The following is a 15,893-nucleotide window of genomic DNA, read 5'->3' on the forward strand; positions in this document are numbered from 1 at the left end:
CTGTCTAAACTTCCTTATTGTGTTGGTGATGTTATATATTATTTTGAAAGGCACTGCATGTTTTCTTGAAGTATTTTCCATTTTTCCAATATTTTCAATCTTAACACAACTAGGTAATAATATTTTACTAACCTAGACAGAGAAAACCTAACAGAAATCTACATTTCCTGATGTGATTTTTGTGAAGCCAATTGAGTCAAAGTACAGAAGAATTCATATCCATGGCTTAGTGAGTCTAACTTTTTAATGCTCTGAGTCAGGGTATGGTAAATAACACTTGGTAATCTTTCTGGTTCAGTCAGGCTTGGTAGGATCTTTTTTCCTTTGATGCTCAGAAAAAATATTATTCCACATGCAATTAGATGTCTCTCACTTTTTGGTACGCAGAACCTCTGCATGTAGAGGGGCTAGGAGCACAGCTATAGAAGGTGTAATAAGGAATAGATTCAGGATGCAAAAAAACCTTAGTGCAATTGCTGTAGATAGCAACTCATGAGCTTAATGACTAGTCTTCTTGACAATGTAATAAATCCTGGTATTGCTGTTCAGTCCTTCAAAGTAATTACTGTATTATTTCTACCAATTTGTTCAGTGTAGACTCTTGTAGATGGCACTTTAAATTGTGATTGAATGAATTGCATTCTGAAGTCAGAAGCTGACAACAAATCATTCTAATGAGGCTCCTTTTATTTGTCATATATTATGACTATAAATGGAAAATTACCATACATTTTTATTTTTTTAAAATAGATATTGGTGTTTTAAGTGTTGATCTGACATTATGAGCGTGATTTCCCTCCAGAAATGTTAAGTTTTCTAACTTTTATCTGCCTCTCTTGTGTTTAGAAAGTCACTCATATCACAGCAACATTAAAAAGCTTTTCAGTGCATTCAGTGCACTGCTATGTTTTGCAAATTCTAAGTCCAGCTGTGGCCTGTGAGGTCCTAACCAGTTACTAGTCCAAGAAATACAGGTCACCTGTTGTTGAATGGAGCTTCTGACTCAAAGCACAGCTCTGAGCAAGTGCTGACATTCTTTTCGAGATGGCACCAGCAACTTAAAACTTTTGTAGTCATGTTCCCCCTGTAGTTACATTCTTTAGCTACATTTTAGTAAATTATCATGACTCAGGGTGATTAGACCACTAAACAATCTTATAATCAATATAGGGAAATTGAAGATAACAAAGGAAATCCTAATTGGAGGTATACAATGATGACACAGTCATTTGGTTTATAATCACATGAAAACATTAGTCATTTATGAAAATTGAATACTATCTGCTATGCAAAACTGTTCTGACTGGCAGCAAATAATATTGTGGTCTCCAGTATTTCCAAGGGATTTTTTGAGTGGAATCTGGATTTTTTTTTCATATATAGGATTAAATATTTGGTGTAAGTCGTGTGTGTGCAGGCCAAGTATCTTAGGTCCTGTCTTCTCCTCTATGGTACTTCTTACTCAAGTACAGACTGAATAAGACGCCCCTCTTGAGATAGGCCAAAATTCTAGTCCACTTCATCATCCTCTTGTTAGGCTCTTAAACAAATGTGTTTCATTTATTTCAGAGGAAATGCTGCAAAAAAATGCTCAGCACTATCTTGATCTGTCTGAAGTTATATTTTACTAAGTAGGACTTGTTTAAGAAGTAATTTTGTTTTGCATCTTTTAATCAAGTCAGTAGAGTTACAAAAATTTTTATTTTATATTGTGCATAACTGTCTCACAAGAAACTGAAACTGCTTCTGACATACCACACCAGGTCAGGTGCATGTTATTCCCAAATAATCCGTTCCTCCATCTATGTTTTACAGGTCCTACCAAGACACTGGACTACCTGCGCAAAATGTAAATCTAGAAAGTAAAATAACTGCTGTGTTTCTGTTCAGAAATGAGAAAAGTAAGGAAACACTAAAATAAACAACCAAATTAACTGATGACATCATAAATTACATCATAAGAGCAAAGTTATCACATGCATATTGGGGCATCCAGAAAAAAGCATGTTATAAAGAGCTTCCAAACATGGATGGTATTTATGAGGTAGATACAAATGACCACTTGAGAGCCATTACGTTCTATTATATAAATATGCTTTTAGGGACTTTTGAAAATTTGTAATTATGATAGTGCAGAAGGTCTAAATTGGTTTTCCATAAATGTTTTATGAGCCATTCGTTAATTGCCCTGTTAAGGTAATCTCTTAATTAAAACATTCTATCTTTATGTCACAAATAGATTTTAGACACTCTGGAAGGATAATCTGTTATAAAGTATCCTCAATTTAGTTTTGGATACTGAAACAAAACATTACTTAACTGGTTATTTACTGCAAAAAAATAAAAAAAAAGAAGAAAGAAAAAAAAGAGATATAAAACCGACTCTAATTGAACAGATGTTACAACATGAGCATTAAAGGTCCAGTAATTTTCTCTTCTTGTTCCCTGTTTCTCTACTGGAATATGTAAAACAGCTTTTCAGGGGTAAACAGGGGAAGGGAGGGGTGGGTATGGGTGAGAAAAGAGACACATTTTACATTTTCATCTATGCCACCTTTACTTCAGCATAATCTCCTTTGTGAAGAGAAGTTTGAACTGTACTGTCTCCTTTGAAAAGACATTCCTGTGATCTACAGCCTGGTCTGTAATGTCTTGTGTAGACCAACTGTCCTGTATGGTTTGGTTTTGGATGCACCTGGTGAAGAAAAGTTTAATTGGGCTTTCTAAATATTCCCAAAACAAACAAACAAACAAAAAGCAAAAAACCCAACAAAACAAAACAAAACAACAAAACCCCCTGTATATCATATTCACATTCTAACACTGTAATTGTCCCTGAGGTGAAGCTGAAATGGGGCATGAGATGTGCCATTCTGGGATATGGAGTAAAGGATTCCTTACCACAATTACAGAAATTCCTGTAGTGTTCAAGAGCCCATTTTGATCTTTCTTAAATCACTTAAGTCTGATTCTATCAGAAAAAGTAAAATTAAAGTATTGACCAACTTCTTGAAATATATTGTCTACGTACTCCTCTCATCACTGAACTAATTTTGAGATGAAAACTTTTCCTCTGCTGATTTCTTAGGCTTTATGCAAAAGTCAAGACCAGTTGCAGTGCTGGCAGATTTTTCTCTTTCTCCAATATGTGGAAATATTTAAGTAGGAACGAGATCTTATTTTATTGAGACGATGTATTATTTTTTATTCTAGAACTTCTACATTTAGGATGGATTTGTTATGAAGCAATTATGATGCCAAAAGTTACTTAGAAAGAGTTCACTGTTTCAGCAGTGGGTAAGAGAATTCCATCAGTAGACTAAATAAAAGACATTCCAAGAAATTACTAAGTGGAACAACTTATAGAAGTTCACAAATGTTAAATCTGATTACATCAGAGAGCTATATAAAATCCTCTGTTGTAGTGGAAATTTGTGTTTTGTCTAGAATGAGAAGATGATCACTCATCATGCTTTATGTGTTTTAGTCATCTGCAAGCCTGACATTTAGATTTGGGTATTTTCTGAAAAGGGTGATTCTTTTTGCCTTCTTGTCATTCTCAGAGGGCTTAAAGTATTAGAAAATAATTTTCCTCTTGATCACTAAGAATTTCTTTGCAGCATAAGCAACAAATATCTTCTCTGTCCATCACTTTTTCATGCTCTTATGTACAGACAGGAAGGAGGCAGGAGATATTGAAGAACCAGCAGCTGAAAATCAGCACAGAAATAAATGCAGCACTAATCTCTGGATTTTATTTTTAAAGAACAATTGGGGGGAAAAAATAAAGAGAGAGAGATAAAAAGACACACACAAGAATGTGGAAAGAAAACTGAGTCAACTGTCTAATCATGAATGCTGCAGACCAACTCAACAAGCTTTTGTCTGTAAAATTGGGGTTGACCACTGTGGCTATCATTTTAATTGCATGGGGTTTGTACAAAGACACATATTCACTGAAATTCTTTCTGAAATAACAGATACATGAAGTTTTCACATTGATTATGTTCTTTATAAGTAAGCTGTGATTCCACATCACTGTTTTTTTTTCTTTTTCTTATTTTATTTTTTTTAAAGTTGATTGCCTAAGGCTTCAGCACTGGTATCCCCTCCATTAGTAAATTTTTAATTCTTATCCCCTTTGTTACCTTCAGAGTTGCTAGGTACAGATAAAGGATTTTGTAATTCCTACAAGCTTTGAGAAAATAGACAACAAAGCTAAGAAGGTCTGTACCATAGTAATGGGAGGCAGTAGCATGAGCTCAAGGGGGTTTTGGACAGTAGAGAATCCCCACTGGAAAGACCCACTGTTTTTGAAACCACCTTTAAAATGTTTGCGTTATGCTCTTGTCATTATATTCATGCTTTCAAAAGCTATAGCCTTCTGAACAACAAACCCTCTGATTAAGTCTTATGTCACTATAAAGGACGACGCAGTTTTGCAGAGGAAGTGTTGAAAAACAAGTGAGGTGGGAATAATGGTTCCATGTTCTCCAACAGGAATCACGTATTTTTGGTTAAGGGACAGAGGTACATATTTCAGACTAAACGTCTAAAGCGTTGTAGAGTAAATAGGAGAGGATGTTTTTAGCAAATAGCATTTCAAAATGATAACTCTTCATGTGTTTTATCTTAAATTGCTGTAATTTAATCACACATTTCCCAAGATGCAATGCTTATCTGTCATTCATTTTACGGCTTACATACTTCTTGAAAATAAGCAGAAACATTGCTAGAATTCTAATGAGTGCTTTGCTACTGTGCATCATGAGAACTGTAAACTGTCCTAGATTTTAAATCTGTTCTTTGGCATTGCTTAACCAACACACTTGAGACCCTGTATTGTACTCACTAATTCTAATTTCCTCAAATAAATACATAAGACTGTCATTCATACTCGGGCTTCACAGAACAAACAGTTTCCAGGAAATGCAACAGAAAGTAGTCAACAAAAGCAGATGGTCATCCTGGGAATCTGAAGTGATAAAAATAATATAACAGAACATATTAGCAGCACATATAGTTGGTTTATGCAGCTTTGTGATCTTATTACTATTACTTTCATCTTCTCTCTTCTTTTTCGTCTTCTCTTTAAAATCATATTTGATATGGAATTGGTATATTAAACTACCCTTTCCTGCAGGCCATGGAAAATAAAGGAACCTCAAACGTGTAAAGAGCAAAGGTGGTTTAAAATATTGTAGATAAATCTAAGTAAAAAGTCAGTGGCTTCAAAACACAGCAAGAACATCCCTTTCAGCATCTGAAGAACAGAATTAATGACCCAAGATTTCCACATAAAGAGAAACTTAGAAAATGGAGAATAACAGCAATACAATCACACATGTGCTTGAAGGGATGTGAACACAGATTGCAGCAGAGTGTGGCAAAGGGAAAATTCCAGCCCTGTTTTGCACAGGGCTTCCTTTGTACATCACGCTCAGCTTTGACCAGAATAATTAAATTCCTTGGGCCAGAGAGAATCCACAGTGAAGAGTTTCGGGCACTCATCTGAGGTCACACCTTGTTTCCAGTTGTCACTTCAGCCAATACTGCAATAATTTATGTTAGTTATTCCTTGTGCCAGAGGCTGGGAAGGGATTCTAGCCATGAGACCGTATGACTCTGTCTTGTGGATTGGTGTCAGGCAGAGCCTGGACACTTCTGGCGAGCATCCCAAAGGACTGGGCTAATCATGGAGTAAAAGGAGACTCCTCCTGTGTTGGAGCACAACTGATTGAACAGGTGCAGTGAGGATCTGCTTTGGTGTATCAGATCCTAAAGGCCAAAAACCAACACAGAACTGCATTACTGAATGCAACTAAAGGGAGCTGAAGAGCCTGTATATTTAAACTTGAGCAATGCTAAGCATTCTTTGTAGCAGAATCCTATCTATAAAAGAAGTCTTTCAGGTGAAAATATAGAGAGCTGGTACTTTCTGCTTACAGTCCTAAAATTAAACTAAATGAAAAAAAAGAGATGAGTAAATTTCTGGGTTTATGATTTCCATAGAGGTGCTTATTTGCCATTTTAAGATTTAGAATCTAAGAAAGTAAAAAAAAAAAAGAAACCAAATTAAATATTTACCCCTGTAAAAAAAATTCAGAAATTTTTGCATACTCAGCAGACTTAATAAAAAAAATCTGATTAAATATTAAATACTAGGTCAATATTAAACATTAAATAGTATATGAAATATTTAGCATAGGGTATTGTAAATAACAACATTTTAATTTATAAATTCTTCTGAAATATATTCTATGATTTGAGAAGTGATTTATTTTCTTTTAATGAAAATAATTCTAAACAATTTTAAGTCCTGCTGCTATTTTTTTCCTACAATAGATTAGAATAGTATTTTAGATGTATTTATGATATATCATATCTAAGATATTAGATATAATACATGGCAATCTTGTGATGACAAAGAATCCATAATTTTATTAAAACAGGCTAAACTCAGGAAAACTTCTTTTGTACAAAGGATATCAAGGAAAGCAAGTCCGCTCTATATTATCAAATTATTTCAACACATTATATCTCATCTACTCTTTATCAAATGAGATGAGCTTTTGTTCATTTTCATGATAATAAAATAATCATAGAATATGCTGAATTTGAAAGAACTCAGGATCATCAAGTCCAACTCCATAAATATTCATCAGTTGGTACTGGTATTTCTACATTTGTTTCACTCAATTATTATGGAACTGGAGATAGAAAATACTTAATAAGTAAAAGGCTACATAATCCTATATTTGGAAACAAATGGAAAGTGCACTCAAAACTGTTTTATTTCCCTATTTATATTCAATTTAAACAAAGCCAGAATTTGAAGCATTTATGTCTCCAATATTTCTTCCCTGATCCATTTGTACATGAATTTTTATATCTTGAAAAATTGATGAAGACAATTAGGAAATTAAATTTTCTTAGGAAACTGTATTAGGATTATTATTCAAGGCAAATTTTGACTTCAATAATAATTATTACCCCTCTGATTTTCATGTTAACTCTCCTGCAGTGCAAGTGTGGTTAAAAGTCCCCTTAGGACAGCTATGAAATCTAAATGGACAACAATAGCAAGACCACTCTGACTAAAATCAGCTACTAGAGTTAGCTGTCATTGCACTCACTAAAATACTTTGGTGGATTTCTATTTTTAGTTTGTTAAGCAAGGTTGCCGTTATGTCAGAAGTATTCAAAAAACAGAGAGAAGAAATAAATTGGCATGCTCAAAAGAGCATATATTAATTATTATTTATCTTCCGATTTTTGGGGAGCTTCCTTTCTGCTTAAGACTGAAATAAAAATGAAGCAAGAGAAGTACTGCACTTTTTCATCATAATCAGAAATTAATTTTCTCCTGTTATCTGCTATTTATCCTACTCTTGGATCTCCCCCAGTGAAGTCTTGATGAAAATGCCATTATCTTTTAATTTTGAAGTGATGATACTAATCCATTAGTTACCTACATGTTTAACCAAATGATAACAGTTAACCCTTTACCCTTTAAAATCCTTTATTCCCAGTACAATTTCTGAGTTCTATTTGTACTGCCAGGAATTTAGTATTGAACAGTCTTCACTATTAAAAACCACTGCAGTTTCACTGCAGTGAATATATCAAATCTAGTTTTCACTCAGATATTCAGATTTAGATCAGTCCAAGAAAGTCGGAGATACATGATCAGAAAATTCTACTTTTGTGTCTACTCTTTTGAGGCCAGAGCCACTGAAATAGGGTAGAATTCAAGATACACTGCACCAGCAAGCTGAAGCAAAAGGAACCTCTATGTCCTGAAAGTCCAAATCCATCAGACTGGTAATGAAATCCTACTTTCCAGACCCATTCTGGGATTTTTTTCTAAGTATTATTCTGTATTTTGCTAGCAAAATATAACAAATGCCCTCAAATGCCCTCATAATAAAGACTAGAACTAATGAAGACAGCAGAGAAACCTAATATCAGGATTCTGATTAAATTTAGACATCAGGCAGATGTTAACCTAGTCAACATGGTCAGTACAAAGATTCTGTTGTATATACCAAAAAAAACCCCCCAAAAACCCAAAAAAACCCAAACAAACTAAAAAAGGGTAGATTTGATGTGGTTTAATTAGGAAATACAGAATTTAGGGATTTCCAGAATTAGGTGACAGTTTACATAGATTTTTTTTCCTATGTGCAGACTTTTCTAGTAGGTTTTCCTTACATTTCAGCTTTAGGCTCTTAAACTATTCTGGATATGACCATTAAAATTATAGTTTCTTTTTAAATGGCAGAGAAGAATATGATTTTTTTTATTGAGGGTCAAATAAAAGTAGGATTTCCTTTTAGTTTGTTATCTGTGTATTCTTTCAGCCTTTTTCTCTCCATGTTCATTATAGTGCAAATAAAAAACATATGGACTTAATGCTACACTCACTGGCATCAATGATAGAGCTTTCTGATCTGAAGAGTTCAACAAAATCCTGTAAGTCTCTGGGATATCATTAATAAATGTATAAATTCTCATTGATCTATGAAGATCAGGATATCTGATGAAAACCTGGTATGATAACACACAAGTTCTTCTCAGGGTCAGATGAAGCCCTTTGAAGAGAATTAAAATTTAAGAAAAATGAAAGGGAGAAATGATAGTTGCTTAATGAAATATGAATAGATATCCTGTGTTCTTGAAGAACATGTTGGTATATGAGCAGACTCCTGGAAATTTTGTTTTAGAAACTGTTACACATACTCAGCGACACCCTGAAGGTGTGAAGTGGGATTGTGAATTTGCAGAGGAATGTATTACAAAAGAAGTACCAGTCAAATTAAAAACTATGTAACTGAAATGTAAATACTTAACATCAGAAACTCTTTTTTTTTTTTGTTAGAAATAGCTTTATCTGAGAGCAGAAAAATACTGATATTAATAATTTGGTCATAATGTAAAAGGTGGGGTATTTTTGGGCCCAAGTATGTGTGTGAACTTTGCTTTTGCAAGAAGAGTGCACACAATATTCACTAAGCAATTATTTTAATTCTAGTTAAGATACAATATAGAAAAGGATGCTAGAAATGAAATGCATGTTCTGGAATAGTATTTCCCAATTCTTTCTTTAGCTTTCTTAATCTTTTTCTTTTTCTCTGCCTGCTACTCACTGCTAAGCCCATTTCTCTCAGCTCGTTCCTCAGTTTAAATCTATTTTTATCTTATTGATGAGTCACTTGTCAGTCTGTAGTTTAACACATCCTGTGTTTCTCCGGATGGTCTCATATGCTTTTTATATAAAGGGAGAGGAGGACTCTGTAATTGCATCGTGACTCTATTCTTTTTCACTCTAAAGGAAATTAAGGTGGTATTTATTTATAGCCTGGAATATTCCTGAATTTTTCTTTTTCCTATGAAAATTTCCATCAGGTTTCTATGAGTGTGTTTACCCATGTCTGCTACTATGTTTTTTCTCACTCATGGCCTGTATAAATGCTGGTGTTTATTTGGTTATGCTTCTTGTCAGTTCAGCTGCAGCTGAAATCATTAAAATCTCATATAATTATAGTGGTGCCATTCAAACAGCTAGAGTTTAGGTTGTGTCAGCATTTCTGTTATAAATCCTTAATTTAAATGGTTTGCAATAACTCAACCATAAAATATGTTTTGAGTTGAACCTTGGCTTGCAATGTTTCAGGCCAGGAGCAACTCCCTTTTCAAACTGAAAAAAAAAAAAAAAAAAAAAAAAAAAAAAAAAAAAAAAAAAAGGCAAATAGCTCTCTCTCATTTCAAAAGTGGATTATGAAAAGGCTAAGCTTACTGTTGTAGGAACCAAGATATGGTAAAAGCCTTCAGTGGCACAAAAGACGTGTTAAAGGTTTCCTTTGTTTTGCCTCATCTCAATTTATAGATTCTTTAGATTCTTCATGTACAGGAATTGTTTGCGTCTCATGTCTGCTTTAAGGATGGTAACAAGGAAATAATTTATGACAATTTTGATAGTACATTAAGGGACCAATTAAAAGCATCCATGAGAGCCAGCACAGGGGTACTGGTGCCACCACATTGCACCTCCGCACACACCTCCATTCGGGATACTATGGCCTGAATCTGAACCCTGAGAAGTCCATAAATGTCCTCGTTATTCCATTCATAAGTTATCTGGGTACCCAGTTGCTTAAAGCCTGATGGGAAGACAATAAAAAGGGACATGGAGCCTTCAAAAGTGTTAGTTTGGATGCCTTTCATGTTCTTGTTCATGCTGGTTTCAAATAGAGGATCTTTTTCTGGATTTCTCAGCTGCAGCAAAGCACACAGCCAAAGTAAAGCCTCTGCCTTTGTATTTCGAGATCCTGAGCTGAAAACCTCTCCCTAGAAATGTAGCCAGCATTCTTGATTACAGGACAGGATCAGTCACAAAAAGAATGAAAACAGCCCCCCTGTAAAAACTCACAGCGTACTCTTTGGCAGGGAATATCTCACAAAACACCACTCAATAGAAGAAAAACAAATAGCCCTTAAAGTTCTATTGACCTTTAGATAGTAAAATCCAAATTTAGTTTGACTTGAACGGTAGCTACCACGATTCCTAAAATCCTTCTAGAAAATGGATTAATGACACGTTTTAGAAATGGACTGAGGATTTTCCTGGTGAAGTGCTTGAATTGATGCATTTTGGCAAGTGTTAGTTGGTTGTTTGATAACTTCAAACAGAAGCTTCTGACCTTAAATGACTGTTTCTTTTAAAGTCACTACCAAACCTTCTGTTTTCAGTTAGTCAGGAAAAAAAGATATTTTGTCCTAAATATTTATTATATGTAGCAACAAGGCCTAGAGATGCAGCATGAAGCTAAAGAATGTCCTATACTTAGCTGTTAATTATCAGATTATAGTTCTTTCATGCAAATATGTTCTCACATCAAATCTCATGGAGATGTGATTTTCTCCCTCTGCCCCAATTTAATTAAGTCAAAATTAGTCTCATTCCATTTAAGTTTGTTGTGTAATATTTTGCTTCTCTTCATCTTGGTTTTGCATAGTACATTTAGAAATTAACAATAGAGGAAGAGTTTTTTTTTTCCTCTAAAGGAAAAAAAAATAGCATCAAGTCTTACAGTTATTAGCGTCAATTAAAATTATTTTTAAAACCTGTTAAAGAAGATATTCCATAAAATGCCTATCTTTTGCAATATGACTGATTAAGCTCTAATTCTCCTGGAAAAATGTGCTGTAAAGGAATCCTTGTAACGGTAATTGTAATAAAATAATGAACTAGATCTCATTAAAATCTAAACCTGAAACTTATGATTTTCCCTTATTGTGTATATACTACCTGAACAGTCCTGAGATCATTGATTTTGATATTGAATAATATAACCATAAGAGACTCTCTCCTTCCTTTTCTAAGGGGTGAAGAGTATCATGATATCTTGTCAGGTTGCACAAAGAAGAAAAATCTTGTGCTTTAACACGGTAACTTTTACAGTAACTATTGTGGCTTACTGCTTCAAGAAACAGTAGTCTTTAAAATCACAATGAAAACCTAAATATAAACAAGTTTCTATTATTACCTGATGGCAAGCAAAAATGAGGAAAAAGGGACAGTACTTGAAAACAAACCAAATAAAATATTTAGCTCGAATTATCTTTATACTTAACAGTGAATCAGGTGTTCATCATGGACTATCTAAAAATACTTGACAGAGTTTCCCACCAGACATTTTTCCCAAACACAATCATATGTGTTTGAACACTTTTGCCATGCCTCATGAGCAGAGATGCTTTTAAGCTTCTGTCACACAGAACATTAAAGTTATTTTTGGTAGACTCACAGGCTTGGTCACTGTACAAATAAGACCAAAAAACCTAGCTCTGTATTATCTTATACAATTTCTTCAGTTTGTCTTTAATTCTTGTTTAGTACTCAATCAGGTTTTGAGATGTTGGCCTATAAAACATGATCTCAGGTTTTTGTATTTCTTTCCTACCCATATATAAAACATAAAATTAGCCTAGCCAAATAATACAAACATATTTGTGCAATATTCAGAATGTTCTTTAAGACATTGATGTAAAACAACAAAAGAAAATTTTACAGTCTGATCCAATCCACATATTCTTCAGAACAACTTCTGTAGTCCTTGTGAAAGATTTTATTTCAATTCAAAATTGCTCTTCTCCCTCAGATTCTTATTTTCTACTTTCTGCTGAAGGATCCTTAAGGCACATCTCTTACTTTTAGTTTTGTATGATAAGAGGAAGGAGAAAGTTATTTTGGCCAAGATGTGTTCCTATGCCTTAGAGACAGTTTCTATCATTAGCATCTGACTCATTGTCAGTAATTACTCATTTCACCAACACAGGTCTGTTTTGTTACCTTATGGAACATTTTTAACCCTGTTTTATCTAGAGCTCTATTTGTTTCTTTTTGTGTGTCCTTTCGTTTTTGACAGACGTGACTTAAAGCTTCTTTTCTGTCATTTGTTCACCTTTCACAGGAATATTTATTAATTTCATGTTTAGCTTTTCCTCAGTAGGGAAGTTTAGTATAAACAGTTTCAAGTTCAGGCCTTTCCACTACAGTCTGTGGAAGCAGGCTTGACAATATTTGCATAGCGTGTCATAACTATTGTCAAATCTGATTTCAAAACCATTATACATTCCTGCAGGAAAAAAACGCTTGAATATCAACAGACATAGCCTGCATTCATTTCTTTATTTTTATTTTTTTTCCAATTTAGGGAAGTGCAGAATCAATAATACAACTTGAGATGTTACTATTCAGGTCCTCAGTGATACCTTGCTCCATAATTTATGAGCCTCTAACAGTTTTAAAACGGTTGTTCATTTGACACCTCTCTCCATATTTTCCCTAGCACTTTCAATTGGTTCTTGTAAAAAAAAAACAAACAAAAAATCAAATTCTTGAGTCAGACTGCAAATCATAAGCCAGTCTGTCAAAAACTCTGTAGTCAAAATAGGTATTCCCTGATTCCTTGCCCAAACTAAAATAACTCTGCAGCTAAAACACTGACCTCAATACTAAAGCAGCTTCAATGACAGAAGACATTCCTCTTACCCAATCTGTTCCTAGACACCAGGTCCTTCTGTCTGGAGGCAGAGCCTACATCCACATCTCCTAGCTGAACTCTGTCCACCTCCATTCAGATTGTTTCTCTGCCTGTTAGCTATACTCTGAGAAATGCCTTCAAAAATTATGGGAAAGAAAAAGAAGTCTTGTTTATTGACTGCAAAACTACTTCAGTTTAACAAGTGAGGGGAGCTGCCAGGTCCAGGACAAAGGAAAACCTAAAGTCCCACAGCTGGGGAAACCTCAGTGCTGGGAAAAGCGCTCAGGAGCATCTTGGGGAAGGAATAATTAATTTTTTGAGCCATAATGCACTTCAGAATTTTCCTTTAAAGAACAATGTGAGGGATCTTGAAATAATATGTGGGTGAAGAATAAATATCATTGTTGTCATTAAAAATCATTGTTGTCAAGAAGTTCAGATCACTACTCAAGGAACAACTTTCTTTCCAAGATGCTGCTGCTGGGAGTTAGAGCAGATTGTGCATTGAAGAGCAGATGAACAGTAATAACATGTCCAACCCTGTCAGCAATTAAAAAAATGCTATTTCCAGTGTTTAATTAATATTTCTTCATATAGTTTATGTCTTCTGTCTAAGTAATGAAAGTATATTCTACTGCTTAGGGTTCTTATTCATCAGAAATTTTAACAAGAAATCTCAAAATGAGCAAGAATCAATGTCAGCCAACTGATGTTTATGATTTTATAGGTCCTTATTACTTAAAAGAATTGACAAATGTAAAGTCTGTGAAATATAACAATTCTTTAAATGGTAAGGTTACAGATCCTCATGTAGCAAACTATGTCAGAGAGTACTGTGAAAGCTTGCTGAGCACATATTTTAGTAAGATGCACAATCCTCTCTGAGAGGAGACATAAAACTGAGTTTAGGACCCTTTGTAATAGATTGTTTCAAAAGTTGCTTATAAACACACTTCAGCTTTATTTCCAGGTTGAATTTCTCTGATTTTTTTTCTGTAGCCATTGAGTCTTGTTAAGTCTTCCCTATAATTGGTTTTTGATGTGTAAATAGCTATGTACCGTGTTTGAGCCATGTTTTGGCCTCTTAAATAAACAAAATAGTTAAGCATGATCAGCCTGATATCATATCATTGGTTTTATAATCTCTTAATTATTATGAGATTATTAAGCTCTTCCTCAATGTTTTCTTTTTTCCCTGGGGTCATTCCAAAAATGCATTCTAGCACTGATCTTTGTTAGTGGTGTGTATAGAGGCATTAGTGCTTTCCTACTTTTATTTGACACCTCTTCTTTTCATAACTTTTAACAGTGTAAAGAATTTACTTGCTCAGTTAGAAAGACACCATAGGAAGAGTTCACACTGAGGCAGCTAACTTTACAATAACCTGCAAGTCATTTGTGGGGGACTGTTTTTTGAAACATTCATTCCATAAAAATTAATTAAATTGTTAATTTCTCACATACATTATCACAATTTTAATGGTAATGGGATATATCAGTTTGGACCATGGCATTCAAAAAGCACCAGTTCTTTCTCCTTCCTTTCTTATTTTCTGGAGTTATCTACAAAATTAAATAGAAATCTATTGATATAATTTTCTAATCACTGTGAAAAAGGAGCGCTACAAAAGAAGTAGCAGCCAAGGGGCCATCTAGTAATTTACTGACACTTATATATTAGAAAACATTTATTTTGCAGCAGTTTGAAATCCAAATACTTATTGAATAAATCTGCAAAATTTAGACTACTGTTACTTCCTAATAGATCCTGGAGGTGAATTTTTTGTGACATTGAAAATATTCAAGGATGTAACTTTAGGTTTACATGCCTTGAAATTTAGTAAAAATCCTCATTTCATTTGTATGACTCTTCGCATTAAGGATGTTTCAAATAACCCTCTTTTAGAAAGTGCCTTTCAGTGTCTGAATAACCTTTATTTTTGCTGAAAGCCAGCTCTCCAGTATTTTATACATGCACAACAAGGAAAAAGAAATACTGCTGCACTTTGTAGGATCGAAGCTGTACCAAGAGGCCATGGTACATATTATACTGGAAATAGCATCAAAGTCATAAATGCTGATTTAGTTATCAGAGCTGTGGGTTTGCTCGTATTTATAAAATGACAGAAGAAATCACAAAGGCCCATAGCAATTATTAACAATGATGTGGTGAATTTATATGGCCTGAAAGTGGGTTATGCACTGCTCTAATACCCAGGGAGTAGGTCAGGAAGGGAATTATGACTGAGTTACAACTCTGCCTGGTTCCACATACTTCAAGCAGGGAGCAATCTGTTTTGATCTCTATCTGTAGAAGAGTATCTTTATCTCTATGGGGACTTGAATGGGCAGGTCTGTTTTTTAGTTGTTAATAGTAATGCAAAAAGACCAGGAACAAAATGAGGCTTTTGCTTGGGTTTAATTTTGCTTCAATTTAACCTAAACCAGTGATAAAAAACATTAACTGAAAATCTTCCCCTTAGGACCATGTCCCAGATAAAGGATGGCACTTCTGTAAAATAAGGAAAGAATGGACTGGGGAGTCCAAGATGCATCCTACTCTGGATAACATTGTTATTTTTGTCTATATGGGTGTTTTTCATTCTGTTTTCCATGTTTTCATTTGTAGGAAATGACAGATGAGAATCAAATGCACGTGAAACCGTCTCCTGTTGAAACAGAGAGAAAATGTTCAACATTGAAATAAACCATAACAAGAAAATGTTTTATTCTGTTCAGGACTAGCAGTGATATCTGAGCGGAGGAAATGTGTTTTTATATTTTATTTAAGATCAATATTAAAATAGGCTTAATTCGTAGTTAGGTTACTCTTACATAGCAGTG

Source organism: Zosterops lateralis, assembly GCF_965231275.1.
Source record: "Zosterops lateralis genome assembly, chromosome: 5".
NCBI classification, from domain to species: Eukaryota; Metazoa; Chordata; class Aves; order Passeriformes; family Zosteropidae; genus Zosterops; species Zosterops lateralis.